At 38.6% G+C, this 16973-nt stretch overlaps 1 long non-coding RNA gene across 1 annotated transcript; it reads right to left on the minus strand.

Moving 5' to 3' along the window:
• Nucleotides 1–11564: 11564 nt before the first annotated feature.
• Nucleotides 11565–16695, minus strand: LOC115289270. The gene is made up of 2 exons (XR_003907524.1): nucleotides 16549–16695; nucleotides 11565–11648 (listed from the first exon to the last, which is right to left on the minus strand). It is a non-coding gene; the product is annotated as an uncharacterized LOC115289270 (long non-coding RNA).
• Between the last annotated feature and the right edge of the window lie 278 nt (nucleotides 16696–16973).

Here is a 16973-nt window from a genome sequence, read left to right on the forward strand (position 1 = left end):
AAGTCAGGTACCATGACTCCTAGTCTGGTTTTCTTATCATAGAGCAAGAATGCAGCCATTCAGACTCCTGCATGATACATTTGCAGTCATGACTGAATCTCTTTAAATAGCTTCATTCAAGAATTGCCACACTCTGACGAACCATCTCAACAATTACTATATCGTTTCTAAAGTTATCAAGGAGGTACACAGTGTTTTCTGCATTCTCTCTTCTTTAATTCATGACTATGAATGGATGCTAGTCAAACTCATTCCTTCTGCGAATGTTTGCCTTTCTTTCCAATGCCCTGTATGCCTTCCTTCAATCACAATTCCTCAGGATCTGAATTTCCCTGTGTGAAGGCTACGCTTGTTCTAGTCACTGCTGTGTGTCCCGATCCAGCACCATGACTGGGCCAGAGCAGATATTTGATAAACATCCCTTGCAGGAAAAGATTAACAGATGAGTAAAATGAAGCTCTAGAAGCCAAAGGACAACCCTAGACAGAAGAAATATGATTGTTAGATTAGATATCATAGAGCTCTCTATAAATTAACAGAATACACTTTGAAAATTATGATCTCTCTCAAATTTCAGAGAACTTGATTAGAACTTTGGGAACTCCTGCCAGAGCCTCGGGCCCCTTAGGATGGTAACAATGTCTCGTTTGCCTTTGTATCTGCACCTGCCTAGCCCAAAGGAGGCACTACCAGTATGTAACTGTCCAAATGACTGTGGAAGACAAATTCTTTGTACTCTTTTCTGTCCCCTTCTATTTCTAATATACATGTAAGCACTAATTTGTAACATTTATTCAGTGCTGTGACCGGCAGAGGGCCATGCACTTAATGTGCACTAGTATGTTTATTTTGCCAATAACCAGAAGAAGGAGGAATGATCTCCATTATGTAGATGAGGAAACTGAGGCTCTGGAAGGTCATATGACTCGTCCTAAGTCTCATAGCTGGTAAGCGTTCTGACTCAGGTCATATCTATGATGAGCATTCCTAACCATTCTACTAGTCTGCCTCTCGGGCACCTTGCACTGTTTTCGTTTTAATGAGCAATAGCACAAATGCTTACGTAGTACTTACTATGTGCCACCCATTGTTCTAAGCACAGTGCACGTATTGATTTATTTAACCCTTGTATCCCCTCGCATAAGCCTTCTAAAAAATTTTCTTTTTATACTTATTGTGCTGAAAAGAAAATGGAGGCCCAGAGAGTTTAAGCAGTATGCCTCAAATCACACAGCTAATAAGGGTGGAAGTAGGATTTGAGCCCAACCTCTCTAGCCTTAGAGTCAAGGGCTTTAAACACCATCGAATGCTGTTGGTTGATGATGTTTGGATAGTAGCCAAGTTTTCCTTTAATCTATAACCTTAGCCCTTACTAAGGAATACTTAATCCATAATACTTAGCCCTTTTTAAGGAATGATTAGAATTTCCTTAGCATACATAGCTTATATGTATTTCATTTGGTATTAACCCCAAAGTGTGCTAATGTTTTTCTGATAGTCTAATCTCTTTAACTAGATTTTAAGCTTCTGGAGAAACAATGACTGTTGCTTTAAAATCCCAAATCTTTAGCTTAAGAGTTAAAATCTGTTATAATTCTTACTAGTATGGTGTGATTTGAAAACTGAGAGTTTAAGGTACATTATATCCACTCGTCAAGGGATGTTATGGAACAGTCATTATATAGAGTAACATAAAAAATGACTTGTATATGTTCATCAAAGGCAGTTGAATGTTTATATTATAATATGAGGTAGAATTAAGATACTGCTAAGTGTAGCCAAGAGGCGAAAACTACGTTAGGTATGTTGAAGGTGTTACTTTTCAGAGATTTTCTGATGCAAAACAGTTTTGGTATTCACCAACATGCAATTCTAGTGCCACCAGTGAAATTGTTATTTCCTCTGACGTATGTCTCATTCTACTAATTAACCATTGGGAATGTGTATTATGATGTTAAAAATATAAATGGAGAATAGTAGAAAGTAGAAGAAAAGCATTTTTTAGTATATATATTTGCACTTCTTGAAAGAAAGCCAATATATTGATTGTCTGATGTTCAAAAGCATGGGAATTACTTCTCAGCGCCTGGTGAAATATATTTGATATTAGCCTCACCTTTGTCAAATCAGAACACCAGACCACTTACGGCTCACGGGAGATACTGACAACATCCTCGTGTTTTGCCTGAAACCTTCTATTTGTCTTTATTTACACAAAGTATCTTTTACCAAAATGTTTTGCAAAACTTGTCTTCCCAGACGTTAACCCAATGATAATGCATGGAATGTCAGTACAAATGTCAATTTACGTTTGTTTCTATTTGAATTGATACCAAGAAACCCTTTCAAAAAGAAACCGTTGGAGTTTTAAAGCTTCCGTGGCTATTGCTAGTTTGACAGCCAGTAAGACTTGTTGGTCTATCTAGTCGGGGTCACCTTTGTTAGTTGCCTAGTAAAGAGCGTTCAGTAATATTTAACTAGAAGAAATTTCATATTATGAGATATATTTATTTAGCTCAGTGATTCTCAACTAGGAATAATGTTGTCCCCCCTGAGGATATCTGATAATGTCTGGAGCCATTTTTGATCATCATGACTGAGGGTTGCAACTGAAATCTGATGGGCAGAGGGCCAAGGATACGGGTAAATGTCCTTCAATGTGTGTGACAGCCTTCCACTGCAAAGACTGGCCTGGTTCAAAAACTCTGCTTAAAGTCTCTGGTTCTCTACTGAAAAGTCCAGTGCCCTTGAAACAGAGAATGCTTATGCTTTCAATCATATCAGTCATTTACATTTTAGTGAGAGTTTGCTCTTACCTCTGATCAGAGAAGTGTTCAACTGTTGGGAAAAGGGCTTCAGGGAAGGGAAAAGACATCTAGAGGCACTGCATGGGTGAGTGGCATCATTGTAAGAAGAGACAGAATACAAAAATAGGAGCCTGAGGGCTAAAGAATATAAAGTACAATATATACAAGTATAGTCTAGGAAATAAAGAACAGACCTGAGTTTGTAAATAGAACATTATACTAATATGCAATAGGCTAATGGCACTCAAGTGCCAGAAATCAGCATAAAAATATTTGAGCCCTTAAGAATCTGACCTGTGTCTACCATTCTAAATTTTTCTCTTATTTCTCTCCTACATGATATCTATTTTCTAGCCTAAAAACATGCTGTGAACTTCATTGCCTCTACTCTGGCTTACATTTTTTATGGCTGCCTGTAATGCATTTGACTTTTTTCTTTTTTGCTATTAATATCAGGAGTGGCAAAGAACTTTGGCTTGCAGGTTGACACTGGTCAATTGGAATGGGTTAGTGCCATGTTGAGAAGGACTTTGAGGTTCAGTCTGGGCTCAGTGGGAAAGACTGCCATGCCTAAATATGTCTAGTATAGGCTGAGGAGGAGTTGACAGTCATTAGCAGGCACGTGCCATCTCAGACTTAATGTTTCAAGGCTCAGTCATGACCTTCTCATCAGATCTTTCCTAATGCAATCAGCTCGTGTCTGAATTCTTCCTCATTGCTTGTCTTTCTCTCTTATTGGCACTTAACCCAAAGTGTGGTAATGTTTGTCTTAAGTCTCCCGTCTCTCTAAATCTAGTTAAATTTTAACTTTCTGGAGGAATGATGGTTCTTAGTTTAAAATTCCAAATCTTTAAGAGTTGACTCCCATCCACACGGGCCACTCCCTCTCCAAAATTGTAGTCTCTACTTGCCTTTCATGCTCTTTGCCAGTGATTGGCCTCAGAATCACCAGGGGAACCATTTCAAGAGATGTATTATTAGCTCTCTCCAGACTTACTGACCGATAACCTGCATACGTGGAGTTTGGGTTTATGTTTAAACATAAGTGATTTGTGCTTGATCCCTGGTTTAAAACCATGCCTGTGCTATTGATGACTATTTTCTCTTCGAGTTCCAATTTCCTCCCCCATGACATTGCTAGTGATTGTGTTTTTCCTTCTGAAATGCTTTCTACATTTTGTTATAGTCTTTAAAACTTTCAACGGCCTTTCTAAATCATGCTCAGAAGTCACCTTTGTTCTGAGCTTTCCATGGTCCAGCCAGGATGACACTCTTTTTGTGTACTTCTTCTGAACTTTTCTAGCTCTCAAAGAGTATTTATAACATGATCCCTTGTAAAGGGATGGTTTGTGTACATGTCCCGCTCTTTGAACTGTAATCTCTTTGGATTCAGAGGTCAGATCTCATACAGAAAAATTGATCAATAGACTTGGCTGAGTGAATATACTATTGCTAATGCCTCTTTTTTATGTCATTATGCCAAGTAGAAAATAATATAAGACTGGTCTTTGATGGCATATTTTAAGTCAGCATTAGAGGCAGTAGGAAATTCTCTTTTACAATCCTCATATCCGATACCAATGCCCCTGCCAAATTCTAACCTTTTATCATGATACTTTATTCCAGGCACTATCCTAGACACAAGAGAGACAACATAAAACAGAATCCTTAAAGGAATTTATAGGTGGATTGAGAAGACAGCAATGTGATTACATGTTAGAGATAGTCTGCTGGCTTACAAATGGGGTATGGTACAGACACAGAGATGGGCAGGTTGATTTCATTTCAAGAGAAAAGAAGTTTAGCAAGAGCTTCATGGAGAACGTGACACCGAGATCCAGTTCATTTTATTTTAGTTTTAAAATTGAAGAAATTAATTTTTGAAAGATTTAAAAAAACTTTTTAATGTTAATTTGTTTTGAGAGACAGAGAGACAGAGTGTGAGCAAGGGAGGGTCAGAGAGAAAGGGAGACACAGAATCTGAAGCAGGCTCCAGGCTCTGAGCTGGCTGTCAGCACAGAGCCTGATGCTGGGCTTGTCTCACCAATGGTGAGATCATGACCTGAGCCAAAGTCTGATGCTTAATGGACTGAGCCACCCAGGTGCCCCTGAAATATTTATTTTAATTAAAAAAAAAACCTTTTTAAATTTATTTATTTATTTTGAGTGAGAGAGAGATGGGGGGGTGGGGAAGAAGGGGCAGAGAGAGACGGGGAGAGAGAGAAAATCCCAGGCAGACTCTGTACTGTCAGTGCAGAGAGCCTGATGCAAGGCTCAGACTCACCAATGGTGAGATCATGACCTGAGCCGAAGTCAGATGCTCAACCAACTGAGACATCCAGCCCTGAAAGATTTTATTTTTAAGTAACCTCTACACCCAATGTGAGGCTCGAACTCACAACCCTGATATCAAAAGTCATACACTCCACCAACTGAACCAGCCAGGAGCCCTTTCAGTTCATTTTAATATCGTGTATATATTGAAATATATATTTTGGACCAGAACCACTCAAGATTCTGAGAAGACAGAGAGATATAAGGTACAAGTAGTAGATCACAGAGCAAAAAGTACAAAACTGGGGACTGTCTGGGGTGGGGGATGCCGAGGGAAGGTGAAAGGCATTCAAGGGGTTGGGGTAGGGAGGAGCAAAGGGGCTGTGGAATGAACCGAGCAAAACATCTGTGTCTTTAAGCAGTCACAAGAAGCAACATCAGAACCGGAACAGAGGATATTAGCTTGTCTGATCTGAGAAAAGACTATAAAAGTAGCCAAAGGCCAAGTAGGGAAGGACTTTATAAAACACACAGGAGGGTTGGGCTTTGTCCTGCAGGGCATGAAAAGACAGTGAGGAGATTTAATCATGAGGTCATAATCACAATCGAGTCTGTGTTTTTGAAAACTGTGGGTTGTGAATAATCCAGTTTAATAAATATGACATTGAAATATGAGAAGACCGGGTGTTCCCGTGTCCCATCTTAAAAAAAGGCAGGAATATTTTCTAGAACACATTTTAGCTTTAAGTGGTAATAATTATGCATAAACAACATAGGCACGGATTGCACAGAACCTTAGAAAGGGATCACAAAATGTGCGAGTAAAACTTTATGTGTGTGTAGTTATATAGAACCCAGGGCATCAAGGCATTCTTTTTCTTTTTAAAACATTTTTAAAAAATGTTTATTTAGTTTTAGAGACAGAATGTGTGAGCGGGGGAGGGGCAGAGAGAGAGGGAGACACAGAACCCGAAGCAGGCTCCAGACTCTGAGCTGTCGGCACAGAGCCCGACGTAGGGCTCGAACTGACAGGTCGTGAGGTCTTGACCTGAGCCAAAGTCAGATGCTTAACTGACTGAGCCACCCAGGCGCCCTGGCATTATTTTTCTTAATAACGCTCTCACCAAACGTAACTACTGTAATGGTGTTGGTATTTTACTAGGCAGCACGTGCTTTTACGTAACAGATTTGTACACATGACTGATGCTGTGAGCAGTGTCAGGACAGCTGAGTCCAAAGTGAAGAAATGGTTGACAGCTCCAACCCATGTGCCTCCACCCCCAGACTTCAATGACTTGTAATAAAGGAAGCATGCCATTTTAGAAAGCTGTTATTCAAAAAGCGTTTTAATTCAACATTTACAGAAGAGGAAAAAGGAGCCAGTCCAGGTGTATGCTACCTAAAATGAATGGATTTGTATGGAATTTCTTTTAAAAAAATAAAAATACTTGCCCTATGACCCAGCAATTCCATTACTGGGAATTTATCCAAAGGATACAAAAATGCTTATTTGAAGGAGCACATGGACCCCAATGTTTATAGCAGTACTGTCAACAATAGCCAAATCATGGAAAGAGCCCAAATGTCCATCAACTGATGAATGGATAAAGAAGATGTGGTTTATATATACAATGAAGTACTACCTGGCGATGAGAAAGAATAGAATCTTGCCATTCACAACATGAATGGAACTGAAGGGCATTATGCTAAGAGAAATGAGTCAGTCAGAAAATGACAGATATCATATGATTTCACTCAATTGTGGAATTTGAGAAACTCAAAAGATGAACACGGGGGAAGGGAAGGAAAAATAAGATAAAAACAAAGAGGGAGGCAAACCATAAGTTATTCTTAAAAATGTTTTTTTAATGTTTATTTATTTTTGAGAGAGGGAGAGAGTGTGAGTGGGGGAGGGACAGAGACAGAGGGAGACACAGAATCTAAAGCAGGATCCAGGCTCTGAGCAGTCGGCACAGAGCCTGATGTGAAGCTTGAACTCAAAGACTAAGAGGTCATGATCTGAGCTGAGGTGGGGTGCTTAACTGACTAAGCCACCCAGGTGCCCCAGGAGACTCTTAAATACAGAGAACAAATTGAGGGTTGCTGGAAGGTTGGTGGGTGGGTGGGTGGATGTGCTAAGTGGGTGACGGGGATTAAGGAGGTTCCTTCCTGGATGAGCACTGGGTATCATAGGTTAAGAGATGAATCACTGGGTTCTACTCCTGAAGCCAAGGCTACATTATATGGTAACTAACCTGAATATAAATAATTTTTAAAAAATGAATGGATTCATCAATGTGTTTACCAACGCATCTGGGAATAATATACAAAACCATAGAATTCTGTGTGAAGGTCAGCAGGGCACATAAATGATCTGCCTTATTTGCAGGCAAATGTGCTGGAAACCCACGTGGAGAGCACCTGTTTCTCATCTACCATTATCCTACACCTAGTTCTGTTCCTACTCCATCGATTGCTCCTTCTTAGCTTTCTTTTCTGGCCCCTTCTACTCTAAACGTTGGAAAGAGCAAGGATTTGGCCCTGGAATCTCTTTGTTTTTTATATTTTTAAACTCCAAATCTTTTTAAAGCCCTACTCTCTCCCCGCTTCATATACCCCTATTCTTACTTGACATCTTCCCAAGCACGCCTAAGAGGCAACTCAGACTTCACATGTCCCTAAAGAGCACACGATTCACACCACCAAGCTTCCCCTCATTCAGTGAACTGCTTACCAAGTTGGTAGAGACGAATCATACTTAATTTATTGTTTCTTTTGTCACACCCACTTCTGTAACGTTGACAAGTTCTTTCAGGTCTACAGCTAAATTATATCTTAAATCCCTACATTTATTTGCATCTTTATCACTTCTACCCCAGTTCAAGCCAGGATGAGTGTAGTACTGCCTGGACTTTTGCAGTAATCCCTTAACTGGCTTCTTATGCCACTTTTTTGGTTTTTTTTTTTATATCATTATTATTTTTCACTCAACTGTAATGAACATACAGTGTTATCTTAGGTTCATGTGTACAATATAGTGATTTAACGATTCTATACATTACTCGGTGCTCATCATGATAAGTGAACTCTTATCCGCCTTAAGCGATTTCCTCTATCTCCCCACCTACCTCCTTCTTGCTAACCACTAGTTTGTTCTCTGTATTTAAGAATTTAATTTTTTGTATCTTTTTTCCTTTGTTCGTTGTTTCTTAAATTTCACATATATGGAATTTGTCTTTCTCTAACTTATTTCACTTAGCATAATGTTCTCTAGATCCATCCAAGGTGTTGCAAATGGCAAGGTTTCATTTTTTTTATGGCTGGGTAATATTCCAGTGTATATATGTGTACCACAGCTTCTTAATCCTACTCATACCACTCTTACCTCCAGCAACCCCGCTGCATAAGTCATCAACCATGAGGTGGCCTGACTACTCTTCTCAGTGAATTATTATAAAAAAATCTCAGCCTTGTTTGAAAACTTTTAATGCTTTTGGTTATACTCAGTTGTAATAAACACGTAAACCTTTTTGGCCCCTGCGCTCCTGGCTAACCTCTTCCGGCCCCACCCCACCTGCTTGTTTTCCCGCTTCACTCCTTGCTCCTCCTGAGCCCCCATGCTGCTCACTTCCTTTCTGCTCACACTGCTCTTCTCTCCATTCCTTGAGGGCATTAAACTCGTGGAGTACTGGATCCTTTGTTCCAACCTCCTTCCAGGAAAAGTTCGCTCCCGGATCTTTCATGGCCCCTTGCTTCTTAGAATAAATGTCAGCATCCAGAACTAGGTCTTTCCTAACCACCTAATACACGTTGGCCATCTACCACCAGAATATTTCCATTGTCTTCATAGCAATTGTTTGATATGTTCTTGTCTGATTATTTGTAGTTTTTTCTGCTTTTCTTCACTAGAAGAAAACACGTTGAGGGTAGGAGTTTTCAAATGTCTTATGTAACACAGGATATAGCATATAATAAGTGCCTAACAAACACGGTTGATTATATATTGTTGAGTAGCCATTGTTGTCTAGATGGTGTTTGTCAATAAACACACAAATTACCCACTTTGGGGAATACTGTGAAATGATCTGTTGGCCTTCCCTAATTAAGGTTCTTGACTTTGAGACTCACAGACATCAGGAGAAACCCATTAGAGTAGTCTCAATAATGGTCTCTTTGCCCTCAGGTCAGGGTGCTGTGGGGATGGGCCTAATCCAAAGATTTCCCACCTATGCTCCTGCTAATGCAAGATGTGGAGTCTGATGTAAGAATTGAGGTGGGGATGAACAGCCATAAAGCTTTTCAAAATTATTACAGGGCCAGGAGGTGGCTGACAAGGGAAGTGGAAAGCCTTTATTATATTCCTTATGAAGCACTGGCCCTACTCTGAGCTCCACACACTCTACATTAGGCCCAGGAAATACAATTTCTGGCCTTCCTGCCCTCTGGATAAAAAATGGGCCATGCTTGGCGGCAAACACATGCAACACCTTGAACTACGCTTGTTTGTAAATTCATCAAAGTGTGTGGACTGTGAGGGTAACACAAACAGAAAGTAATGATGACATTGGTGATCAGAGGGTGTACCAAAGCACTGTCTAATAGCTAACAAAGGGAGCAGTAGCAAAAATGATGTGCTTGTTTTCTTTCAGTAAGAAAACACACACAGACAGGAGGCTTCATTTTGTGTGGCTTGTCTTTCTCTCACTTTGGTGACAGTCATACAATTTTATGCAGACCATGTGAAATTGGCGCTGCTCTTGAGAACCCCCAGGTCTCCTCTTTGTCACTTCTTCATCTATAGTATGACAGGTGGAGTAAACCTTCTCTACAATCAGAGCCTATTGGTTTTCTAAGCTAAATAGATATAACAAACCATCTTGGTTTGAATCAGGACTGCTTGCTCCAAGGGAAAGGAAAGAAAACAAGGATGTTTCATAACAGTGCTGGGTGGAATATTTGGTTTCCTGGCAGGGCTAGATAAGGAAACTTTATCCAAGAGGCACACACTATAAAAATTTCAGCACAAGGAAAATGAATGGTCGCAATATAGGACATTTTGGAGTTTCCATGGTTTAGACACTAGAAAAACCTGCTGCCTCCACAGTTTCCACACCTTTTCCTCAGCAAAATGTTACACAATTGTGCTGAGGACACTTGTGGCCTCTAATGGCCAGATAATGGACTACAATAAAAGTTATGGGTCCCCAGATGGGTCGAAGCTCATAATGGTTGGCAGGATCCATTATTTCACCATTAGGATCTACAGAAAAGGGAGACAATTGTCAACTAAAAAGAAAAAGATATGTCATTGCACATGTTCCTCTTATTTGAGAAAAAAGTTCAAATTCCCCAATGGGTAGGTGGTGGTTTTCCTATGTATACAAGTTTCTGTGTCCCTATCCTGCATGTATTTTTAGAAAGCTTTCAGTGCATAAACACATTGTATGTCAACCTAAGCTGATGGGTAGTGATTACAGCCCCACACTAGAGTTCTAAGTAATTAATCACCATTTTTGCTCTATAAGAAATGAATAAGAGAACAACAATGAAAGAAAGGATAAAGAATAGATTTGGTTTAAGTTAAATGTCTGTGCGAATGATTTTTCTCCTCCCTTCCTGATTAGGCTTTGTTCCCCAACACATCATGCAATAATAGTCTTAACACCATTGTGTATTCTGGAGATCTGTCTCCACTTTAGAGAGAGCCACGACCCTTTCAGTCATGAAGATGGTGAGTTATTATCCAGTGTCTTGGTAATATGTCTTTAGAAATCAATCAATATATCTTTAGCCATTTCATTTAGCCTTGAGGGACTCTTGATATTTTAGTTGTGTTTTCTGGTGAACATAATAGTAGGACGATATTAATATCCTTATTAAAAAATACATAAATGCACCCAATTCTTTGCTCTCTGCCCTCTTGCCTTCAGATGGAACTAGAGTTAATGTGGAGGAAACCATGATCTAGTGTGTGTGTCTGAAGGAAGAGAGGATGGCAGGGGAGCTTGATGTGACTGGCTCCATTTTGTGAACATTGGATTTATTAAAATCTTAAAATTGTCCCACTTGAGAGAAGGAGGAAATTACTTATGTGAGACCCTTTCATATCAAAGGGAAGCCCAGTCCTGATCCCAGGTAGCTCTGCATTTTGAGGCAGTTGCATATTAGCCCCAGTTAGCTGATTAGAGATGTAAATGCTAATATGGTTTGTTTGGAAATTTAAATATTCTATTTAAAAATTTTATTCCTCTCGGATACATAAATGATGTGGCAAAAAGCATTTTCAGTGCTTTTTTTTTTAGGTAAGCCACATGAATCTGCCCCTTTGTGTCACATTAAAAAAAATGAATTTCAGTTCTTAAAGAACCTCAATCCAAGACACTTCCCTTTTCGTGAGCTCTCCATACTTTGTGGGCATGGTGATGTGTAAGTGAATTTGTTCTCTATATTTATTTATTTATGATAAAAAATATAGGATGTATCTTTTGTATTAAGTTTTTAATGGATTTTTGTGATCTTCTGTTCACAAGTCTTGGTTTCTAGGTCAGAGGCTCATTGCTTTTGTATCTGTAACAAAAAAGGACAGTCAACTGTTCAGGAATTTGAATTGAATAGAATGTATATAATAATAAAACAATACTGACAGTTTCATTAAACAATTTTTTTTCCAGGATCCAAGTCATTTAACAAAGATCAGGTGTCTTCATTGGTATTGTGTGAGGCCATCAGGGAGTAGTGAATGACAGACTTGTGGTTTCTTGGATGGTATAGAGCTGGAGGTGTGCAGTGAAAAGGCATTACATGTACTCTATATAGAGCAGTCTGCCTCGTATTCATATGCTTATTTATAAGATTTTAGATTTATAAAGTCAAAGGAGAGTAATTCTGCTCTGAAGAAACTGGTTGGAGCTTATCTTAGTGACTCTGGATCATGTATACTGCGAATTGTGTAACCCATATTGTTTGTCACTTTCTCTCAGCTGTCAGAAAACTTGTAGCCATATTTGCGGCTGAATTTAAACTAGTATCTACTATTTTATGTATCTCTATTTTTAAATTTTTGTCATGTTTATTTTTGAGAGAGAAAGAGACAGAGCACGAGTAGGGGAGGAGTGGAGAGAGAGGAAGACACAGAATCCAAAGCAGACTCCAGGCTCTGAGCTTTGAACTCTGAGCTGTCAGCACAGAGTCTGATGCAGGGCTCAAACTCACAAACTGCGAGATCATGACCTGAGCCAAAGTCAGACAATCAATCTACTGAATCACCCAGGTGCCCCTATTTTATGTATCTTTAAATAGTTTTTTAAAATTTTTTTTGAAAGGAGGCAGTGTTTTCATAATTTAGGGCATAGGCCTAAATTAATAGCTCACTCTTGTATCCTCAGTAAATAGCATGCATAGATTCGGAGGGAGAGAGAGAGAGAAAGGATGAGAGACAGAGAACAAGAGAAGAAGCAAAGGGAGGAAAGAAAAGAAGAAGAAAGGGGGTTAAGAGCAAAATGAGAATGTCTTTGCGTGTGTTCATGCTCTAAAATCGCTATCTGTAATGACAGCCACTGGCCACATGTGACTATGGAGCCCCTGAAAGGTTGTTAGTCCGATTGAGATGTAAATGTAAATACCTAATGTATTTTGAAGACTTAATATGAAAAAAATGTATGCATATATTTCAATAATTTTTATTGATTATATGTTCAAATAATAATATTTTAAATTAATTGGTGGGCACCTGGGTGGCTCAGTACATCAAGAATCTGACTTCAGCTCAGCTCATGATCTTATGGCTCATGAGTTTGAGCCCCTTGTAGGACTCTGTGCTAACAGCTCAGAGCCTGGAGCCTGCTTTGGATTCTGTCACTTTGTCTCTCTCTGCCCTTTCTCTGCTTGTGCTCTGTCTGTCTCACTCTTTCTAGAAAATAAGCTTAAAAAATGTATTTTCTATATATTGGGTAATAAATGTTTATTCATTTGAGAGAGAGAGAGAGAGAGAGAGGGACGGGGGGGGCAGAGAGGGGGCACAGAGGATCCAAAGCGGGCTCTGTGCTAACAACAGAGAGCCTGACGCAGGGCTTGAACTCATGAAACATGTGATCAGGACCTGAGCTGAAGTCAGCTGCTTAACTGACTGAGCCATCCAGGTGTCCCAGGTTAAAAGATCTTATTGAGATTAATTTTATCTTTCTTTTAGAAATGGCTACTTGAACATTTAAAACTATGTGTGTGACTTGCTTTTACGATTCGCATTATCTTTCTCTGGGACAGCATTATAGTGTAATGCCACAGCAAACCGACGGTGCCTGTGCAGCTTCTCAGAGCAAACCTTTCTGTAGCCTAATACCCTCTCTGTGTGTCAGCAACAGGGAAAGTCTATTTGTGACACCACTGAAGTTGGCAGCATCCTTCACCTCTCAATTTTTAGATCTTTTAATCTTAATAATTATTTTCCATTGAGGTCAAGGCATTCTATATTACATCCAAGGATCAGATCATGTGGTGCTCATGTTTGGGGAAGAATTGTTTCTTTTTTAGTACACACATACACTGCCAGTGTTTTGTACTTGAAAAAAAGAAACATGTTGAATTGTCTGTCTACCATAAATTGAGAGTAAAGTATATAAAACCATCCTCTTTCCTAGAGAATAAAGAAGCCAAAAATACTGTCTTCCATCTTGTTTTTTCTGGATCTAAAAGCTACATTGGGGTACTACTAGAGAAAATTTCAGATGGATAAATTTGTGAAACTTAAATAATATTCTGCAGGAGAACATCTTCTGAATCAGAATCTACAGCGATGTGATTTGATTGCAAACTGGGTATATTGTCCTTCACTTTGAGGCCATAACCATCAATATACTCTTCTGCAGTGTTTAAATGCATGTGGGTAAACATGTTGGACTTAATTACGTGGTCTTCCTCTCTGGCTTCAACGATTTCATTATTTATATATGAGTGAAGAATTTTCAGGGACTATTTAAGAATGGAACATTGAGAATGTATCAAAATAATGTGTCTCCATATTTCACTTTGAAGCCCCACCCTTTCTGTCCAGGCTCCTGTAAATAACAGTGAAAGTAATTCCCCATGGGAGAAGGTGAAAACAAAGTCCCCTCTGTCTCCTTACAAAGCCTGTTACCAATTAATGCAATTGCATGGGGCTAAGGCCTTGTCGGCAGAGGGTCCAGGTGAACTGTTTCTGTTAGAGTATAAAGCTGCCGACACTGGTCAAGGGAAATGTGTCAGTTCCAGGACAGGACTTAGAGACCAAAAGGAAACTCTCCACTTTGGAATAAATTTCAAGGGTTTACAAAATGTTTTGGTAATAATATAATGTTTAATGCTTTCATGAATACAATATTGATTTGTAATACATTTTAAAAATGTGAATGTGATAAGCAATTTAAAATTCATGTATCTATTTTTCCTCTGGAGTGACCAGGAGTTTCTGATAGGGATGACAGAGATAGGTTACAAGGCATGTGACATTCTACAGTACTGCTGTCTATTATGGTATCAGCAAAATTAGATGAAGGCGAAGGCAGCAATGTAAATTTTGTTAATAAGGTTTCTATATTTTAATTCAAAACCAAACACTGTGTGAACCTATTGGTGGTAATCCCTTTCAATCTTGCAAAAAAGTTTTCTTGGTATCAAATGATTCGGATCAGTCCTGCCATTTATTATCTGGAAAATGAGACATTTTCTTAAACCTTCACCTCTAAGTACTTTAAATATAACTATAAAATTTTCATGACTTCAAAAGAATAAATAAATTCATATAGTTATGTATAAACCCAAATGTGTATAGGTTATATATAAATGTCTATTATTTCTATTATATATTTATCCATTCTACAACTCTGCTTAAAATTACTATACTTGCATTTGAAACATTTATGCTTAATTTACTAACCATCTCTTTTGAAAAAGATGCTAAACAATTCCATTTTTCTTCCATAGCACTTTACTCATATATATACATGAGAACCAGTATATGTACATACATGTAAAATGCCAAGGAGGATGAAGATACACACATGTGCTTGTATGTGTCTATTACATGTATATATTTGTGTGTGTATATACATATATATAATTTTCCAAAAACAACATGGTGGAATGGAAAGGGCATAAATTTTAAGGCCAGAAAAATGTATACATGCTCTATTTCCTTCCCTCCTTCCCTTCTCACTTAATCACGGCATGCACGTCTACAATTATCCTCTCTCTCCTTCCTCATCATATGTTCTGTCATTTTCATCAGCAGAAGATATATAATGCTACGTCATATATTAAAAAAGCTCCAGACACGATGGACAAATATACCTTCTCTGCCAGGTGAAAGTTTCATTATGTCAAGATATTTGTCTGTCTTATTCAGTGCTACATAACCAGCATTTAGAATATTGCTAAGAGTGGTCTAGCATCTATTAGGCCCTCAGCAAATATTTGTGAAATGAATGAATGAATGAATGAATGAATGAATAAACAATGCCTGAATCATAATATAGGCTCAGTCAATGTTGGCTCTTATTATAATGAAACTGACATTTTTTTGAGCCTGCTTTAAATGCCAAGAAGATTCAGAACAACCACACAACAAAGCCTGTCTAAAAGCATTATATTTTTGAAGTCTGGAAGACTTGCATGTACACATTTCAGTGGTTATCTGGTTTAATGTGCTTGACATTTCTTTAAAATTTTATAGGGAAAAGTCTGCCATAAAATCTTAGAACTTTTTATTTCACTTACCACCCTATTACTGTTTGAACATGGTATACAGTAACACAATCTTAGACAAAGTTATATAAATAGAATATGCTAAAGTTTTAAAAACTAGAATTGGCTTATTTCAATTATATTTTTGACTCAGGAAGCAAATAGCATGCGCTTTGATCAACTGATAGAAAATATAGGACATATCAATGTAGGTTCAGGAACTGTAACAAATGTATTATTCTGGAGGGCGATGTTGGTGAAGGAAAAGGCTGTGCATGTGTGGGGGTAGGAGAAGCATGGGAAACCTCTGTATCTTCCTCTCAGTTTTGATGTGACCCTAAAACAGCTCTAAAATATAAAGTATTTTTTAAAGAAAATACAGGACACATGATAGGTTTGGTTCAGTATCTTGCAATAGCAAGTTGAAAGCTTTCATGTATTTAGAACTTTCTCTAAAAGAGGAGTAAAAATGAACAATTTGAATATTCCTTGAATTTGTTCCTTCAACGAAATTACCATGTGTTTGGTAATATATGAGCCATCACCTCAGTGTGAATTAAGTCTTAATAAAGGAACACACAATAGTTAATACCACTCCAGTTTTGGTATGTTTTACTATAAATCCACTGAAACAGAAATGAATCATTGTAAACTGTGCTTTGATATGCCGCCTCACTGTCCAATTCTGATGCTCCCCCGTTGCCTTGATAAATGCCCAAATCCTTATCTTGGAAAATACATTGTTCTTCACCTTGATCTCAAGTGATCCTCAAGGCCTTATCTCCTTCTCCCATATACGAACCCCATGGGATAGCAGTGATCAACAGTGTGGCCTTGGAAGTCAGGCAGAGTTTCAGAAAGCTGAGTGGAAAACTCTCCAAGTCACATCAACTGTCGAACCTTGCCACTGGCACTTGGAACATGGGCAGCAATGAGGGCACAATGAACATCCTAGAACTCTCTGAAATCTGTGAAGTTGCTAATGGGAACTGGAATGGCCAGGGTTAAGGAATTTTATGAAATAGCAAAACCGAATAGTCAACACAGAATTACACAATTACATACATAGATAGAAAATGCTTTCTTTCTGCTGTTTTACTTCTGCTACAGGAACTGATCAGCCCATCATGGATGGTATGGATCAGCATGAACCAATGTCCACTTCATATTAGACCT

This window comes from Suricata suricatta, chromosome 4, assembly GCF_006229205.1.
Source record: "Suricata suricatta isolate VVHF042 chromosome 4, meerkat_22Aug2017_6uvM2_HiC, whole genome shotgun sequence".
Taxonomy (NCBI): domain Eukaryota; kingdom Metazoa; phylum Chordata; class Mammalia; order Carnivora; family Herpestidae; genus Suricata; species Suricata suricatta.